This window comes from Stegostoma tigrinum, chromosome 25 (assembly GCF_030684315.1).
Source record: "Stegostoma tigrinum isolate sSteTig4 chromosome 25, sSteTig4.hap1, whole genome shotgun sequence".
In the NCBI taxonomy this organism is placed as follows: Eukaryota; Metazoa; Chordata; class Chondrichthyes; order Orectolobiformes; family Stegostomatidae; genus Stegostoma; species Stegostoma tigrinum.
Window position 1 is genome coordinate 30,155,990 of NC_081378.1, and position 6,000 is coordinate 30,161,989.

General features: G+C 43.3%; 1 protein-coding gene across 1 annotated transcript in view; it reads left to right on the top strand.

Annotated features, from left to right (window-relative positions):
* The window catches only part of LOC132210978 (uncharacterized), a 94,644-nt gene extending 90,253 nt beyond the window's left edge, over positions 1-4,391 (top strand). Inside the window, exon 2 of the transcript XR_009447243.1 lies at positions 4,106-4,391. The gene's annotated coding sequence lies outside the window, so the exon portion shown is untranslated. The remainder of the gene's footprint in view (positions 1-4,105) is intronic.
* The last annotated feature ends 1,609 nt before the right edge of the window (positions 4,392-6,000 follow it).

Sequence of the window (6,000 nt, forward strand, 5' to 3'; positions counted from 1 at the left end):
CATGAAGGAGGAGCTGGCCAGACCTGATTGGAAAGGGAGGCTGGCAGGTAGGCAGCAGAGCAGCAATGGCAGGAGTTTCTGAGGCTCAATTTGGGAGCCACAGCAGAAATCCATCCCAAGGAAATAAAAAAAACCATACTCAACAGAGGATGGCATGATCATGGCTGACAAAGGAAGTTAGGGACAGTGTAAAAGCAAATGAAAAAAGCATACAATGTGCTGAAGATTAGCGAGCATCCAAAGGATCAGGAAGCCTTTAAAAACTAGTATAGCACAACTGAAAAAAAAGGGGAAGAAGATGGAAATAAGACTAGCAAGTAATATGAAAGAAGATCGCAAGATTTTTTTTTATAAAGATACCTGTAAGGTAAGAGAGAGACACAAGATACCTGAAAGGTAAGAGAGAAACAAGACTGGACATTGCACAGCTAGAAAATGAGATTGGAGAAGTATTAATGAACAAAGAAATGACAGAGGAAATGAATAGTTACTTTGCATCAGTTTTCAGTGGAAAAGACCAGCAGCATACCAGATCTTCAAGAGAGTCAGTGCAGAGTCAGTGTAGTGGGCATCACTGAGGAAGGTGAAAGGTCTGAACATAGTAAATCACCCAGAGCACACACACTGTACCCCAGAGTTCTAAGGAGATTGTACAGGCATTTGTAGTAATATTTCAGGAATCACTGGAGTCAGGGAGGGTGCCAGAAAACTGGAAAATGGTTAATATAACACATCCATTTCAGAAACAGCTATTGGGAAGCAGGACACAGGGAACTATACGCCAGTTTGCCTGACCTGGTTCGTCGGTAAGATTTTAGAATCCACCGTTGAGGATGAAATCACAGGCTACTTGGAAGGGCATGGTAACATAGGACAGAGTCAGCAATGCTTTGTCAAGGGGAGGTTGCATTTGACAAATCTATAAGAAGTCTTTGAAGAGGTGATGAGCAGGTTAGACAAAGGAGAGCTAGTGGATATGATAGTATTTGGATTTACAGAAGGCCTTTAGCAAGGTGCTGCACAGGAAGCTGCTTAAAAATATCAGAGTCCGTGGTGTTAGGGGGCGAGATATTGGCGCGGATGGCCGGCTGGCGTAAAAAGAGGAGGGATAAAGGGATCTTTATCAGGACGGCCGTCGGTAATTAGTGGCACACTATTTCCATGAAGGTTTTAAATAAATAAAACCATTCCATAGAACACAACCAACAGATCAAGGTTCACTCTTAGTGAGCTCTCTGGCAGATACAGAGAGGCAAGCACAAATCCTGATGTATAATGAAGGTCCAGAAATGTATGCGCAGGACTTTAGCTTGGATGTGTTGTTCAATGTAGTACTCTGCGTAACACAAAGGTCAACTATTTTTAATTAACTACAGCACTGGAACAAGGGTTTGCTTTAAGTTTGCACACCGTGAAGAACACTGTGCTCTTCATGTTACAATTCAGCTTATTTTCTTCGTCTCTGTAACAGCTTGACATGAGGCTGCTTCATCTGCTTGGGTTTAGTACACACTGTTCCCCTATGGCACACAGCAGAAACAAAACAGTCTCCGCAGACAGGAGACATCAAACACAAGGAGCTTTCAGATGTGCCGAACTGAATTCTGTGGCCAAACATTTGTCCTTTAAGAAAGGTTAAGATTGAATGATTTGTCGAAGATTACACGATGCAGCGCAAGTAAAATAATATATTATTTATTTAACTTATTGGTCATTTGTCATTGGCCACATCCATTCTTTTAGCCTGTGCTAATGATTCTGCAAATAAGCTTGCATTCTGTTTCCTCTCTACCTCCCTTTCTTACTTATCAGATTCTGTAGAATTAGGGCTTGAATTCGAATCTTCACTCAAATCTTTTCAAAGTCAGCAGTTGTGAAAAGAAAATCACACTTATTTGCAGATGAGCCAATTTTTTGTTTCAATTTACAAGTAATCTTTTTAATTTCTGAGATGATCGTCAATGCACAACATTGCATAATAATAGCATATTGTCATAACATCCTCTTAGAACAGGGATCAAAGCAGTGTGTACGAATGTTAAGGATTTGGCATGGTTACCTTGAAGATTTTTTTTAAAAATCAGCCATGGGTGTCTACTGAAACCAACTGCTATTGAAATTTATGATCCCTTTTGCCCCTCAATCTTTCCAATGGCTTTGCTGTGGTGCCTCAGTTGCAGTGCTACCTTCACTTCATCTTCTCAATTACAATCTCCATTCTGTCTGAGAATGTGGTTCTGGCGGAAGTGGAGGTACTTACCAGTAGAAGGTAAACCCAGGATATATATGCCAGTGTGTGTGTGTAAGGGTGTACTCCTTTCCCTATACCTGCTGATACTTTGTGTGTCTATCTCGCAAGTTCTGGATCTTTTTAAGCTGGGATGGTACAGACACAGTGAAGGCCTGAAGCAGAAAGATTACTTGGAATTATAAAGGAACCGAGGCCTGGGTGATTTTATCCTAAAGAGTTATTTATTCCAACATTAAGCTCTAAACAGCTGAAACTAGTTTTCTTCATATCTGTTGGTCAGACCATTTGTTTGGGACTCCCATGCAATCTCATGAAGATTTGGGCTCCAAACATCTCTTCCAAGCTCCCTCACACGATATTTTCACTTCTCACATTAACTTTTGTTTCTGGGGTGGTCATGCTTCATGTAAAAAAACAACTTTATTAACTGTAAAATGCTTTAAGAGATCATTTAAAGTTACACCTCACTTTCATACATTTAGTGCTGCTGAAAGCTTCACGTCCACAAATCAAAGAATGCGCACACATCCAGCTATTCCACTGTGACAAGCACATCACCAAAACCATACCGGGATGTAGTTTATCAGAAATCAGCAAAGTGACAATTTTGATGATGTAATAACTCAAAAGCCTGACTGGAAAAGATTATTTATAGTTGAACACCAAAATAGAGCCACTGATCATGGCATACACAGGCTAGTATGTCTGGGACACAGTTCTGCCAACCCATCCCTCGCTCTGCTAGAGATAGAGCTCAGGTGATGAGTTCCAGTAAGGCAAGCCATAACCTGTTATCAGGTGAGCTCATACTCAGCAAGCTCCATAGAGAGATTAATTAGTGCTTTTCCATGAGCATTAAATGGGTTATTACAAGGGATTTTCATAGAGGTTCTCTCTCTACAGGCCACAGCAAGTTTTCCCACGTGAACTTCCCAAACCCACCTCATTAACTATGTACATGCTCATATGATGCCTCTCTCATAGCATTCTACCACTCACTAAAACCAGCAACACTCGCTACTACTGAGATCCCACAATCACTCGTTCCAGTGCTTGCCTGGTCAAGTATAGGCAGAATGGAGCTGCCTTGTACGGTTCTTTCAACTTGCCCCAGACCCTGCAGACAAAGGAAAATTGACAGCCTGCTAAGCAGGCAAGGACCTGGAGATTCTGGTGGATAGAAACATGCAGAGGAGCGGCATCTTCGTCCCTCAGAACTGAGAAAAAAGACCCTGCTAGCCTGGTCTAACGTTGCCACTCAAATCAATGTGATATCTACAATCCAATGGATCACACAGCAGTGCCACAAGAAGGTCAAAAATATTTTCTGCACCACAAGCAGAGGTGCCACTATCTTGTCTCTGCTTCCTCACACTCACCGTCTCTATCTCTGCTACTTCACCGACTTCACAGCAAAGCTCATGATCCACCACTCTCAGTATTGTGTGCAACACCCTCCCTCACTTACTATCACCAGCACGCAACTCCTGCAAAATATGAACCTTGCATGGCCTTTGCACTGATTACCCAATGTTCAGGACACCTCATTAACTTACCCCCAACTGCTCCAGCATTAACAACTGGGCCAGCCACTTTGATCTCATTCAATCCATCCCTTTGATTCAATCGTGGAGGAAATGGCCCATAATAAAGCAGAGGTGTGTCTAACATTCCCTATAAGGAGGTGACAGCAATGACCATTCATTTGGTGATGCAGAGACCTTCATGACCTGGAGGCCATGAAATATTGCCCATTGCTGTCCTAATTTCTCATTACTGCCTTTCAGTATGTACTTAACATGCCCAAGTTTTTACCATTTATTTGTGACTCATTCTCCCTTTCGTCTCCTGCAGATACTCGTGGCAACTGTATGATCTTGGCAGTCACAGGTCCAGCCCTAAAGACCGTCTCCTCCTCTACCAGAGAGACAGAAAGCGCGAGAGAGAGGGCGTGAGAGAGACAGCGAGCGAGAGAGCGAAAAGCCCCATGCCCAGCCCAGCCAAGCTGCCTCCTGTGCCTTCCAACAGCTCAGATACTGACACTCAGATAGTGGGTATTTTAGCTGCAGTGACATGGGAGGGAGCATATTCTGGTCAGAATATATAGTGTATGCAGCTGGCCAAAGAAGAAATGCCAACCATGGACACTCAAAGGATTGCCAGGCACCAGGTACCTGCTCAGTCCCAGGCAGCACAGGGAGCCCATGGAGTTCCCATTGACAGGCTGATCAAACACCAACAAAATCTGCAGGATATATGCGCTGATCACCAATGTTTTGTCCTAGTCATCAGCGCCTCAGCACCAACAGTTAGCAATGGCTGAACCAGGGACTTTGACCTCAATGCAGGTACTTGTTCCTCGCAGTGGTGCCAAGATCACACAAGCAGACACAGTGGTACCAGCAGGGAACTACACACTGGATTTCAAGAAGTCTACACACACGATGTTAGAAACGTAGCCAGCCTTCCTACTCCAGACTGCCTGCTATCCTTAGTCCTGTGGGAGGTCCAGCTGGGGAGGATGAACTTGCTCCGTGTTGGATACACTTGCCATGTTGAAGCCTTCTAGCAACAAATGCCCCTGGGATCTGCTAACCAAATCCAAAGTCAACGAGCTCTACTATCGGACAGGCTCTCTCCATTCCAGCTGTAGACCTTAGGACAGTAGCTAGATGATATCTTTGATCTGATTTATTGCTGTCACATGTACCGAAATACAGTGAAAAGTTTTGTGTCCAAGACAAGCAGATCATAACATACACGGACATAGTTGGAGTTTAAGAAAGATTTTGTGAGGACACATGGGTGACACGGATGAAAGTTTATTGTAAATTGGTTTGTTAATATATGTTCACTTTTCATCATCAGCTGTGTGAGTGAATGTCTGTCTAGCTGCAACTACAAGAATTAAGGCACAGAGCACAGCAATCCTTCACGCTCTACGTGCTTACACGGTCCAAAGTGTGAAGTGAGCAGATTCTGCATCATGTGTAAAAATGGGACCTTGAAAGGAGCTTGGAACTAGGGGGAACTTTCCAGGCTGCAATATATTTCTTGCATGTTACAGCCATTAATGGGTTGATTCCTAATGAGCTGCAGGATGTGGACAAGAGAGGTTAAGATCAGAATTTAGTATCGACACAGTAGATTAATGCCTACGGTTCACATACAATATTTGGTGTTCTCATGTGACTTCCAGTTGTGTTCTACATGTGCCTGTGCAATGCTACGGCCTCTTGAAATGCTTCACATCACTCAAATATAAAGCTCCTTCTCTCACAGAATGAAACACTTACTCTGCTCACCCCAGCTGTGGTGGCAGCCATTTTCAGATGCACACTTGCTATTTGCAACATGCTAAAAGGAAACAGTGATCACAGTTCACACAGAGAGTCTCAGAGTCTACCACTTAAACTTGGTCGACCCCAAAATGTATATTGCTCCTTCTTGGTATCCCTTTCTGACAACCACACCATCTTTGAACTTCCCAGATTCTCACCCAACAATCTCTTGATTTTTGTTTCCATGTTTTATCCCAAAATCCCAGGCACCTTGAATCAACATGCCTGACACAATAAGTAAGAAAATCAAATTGTCATAGTCCCATCAGGCTGCTGTCTCATAAGGATGTCGAGTCATGAGATTAACCTGAGGGTAACCATTCATCAGGGGATGGGCCAAGATGAAAAGGTGGAACCTTCATAGTTGGCTCAGGCGATACAGCAATTGAACCCATACTGTTGGTGTCT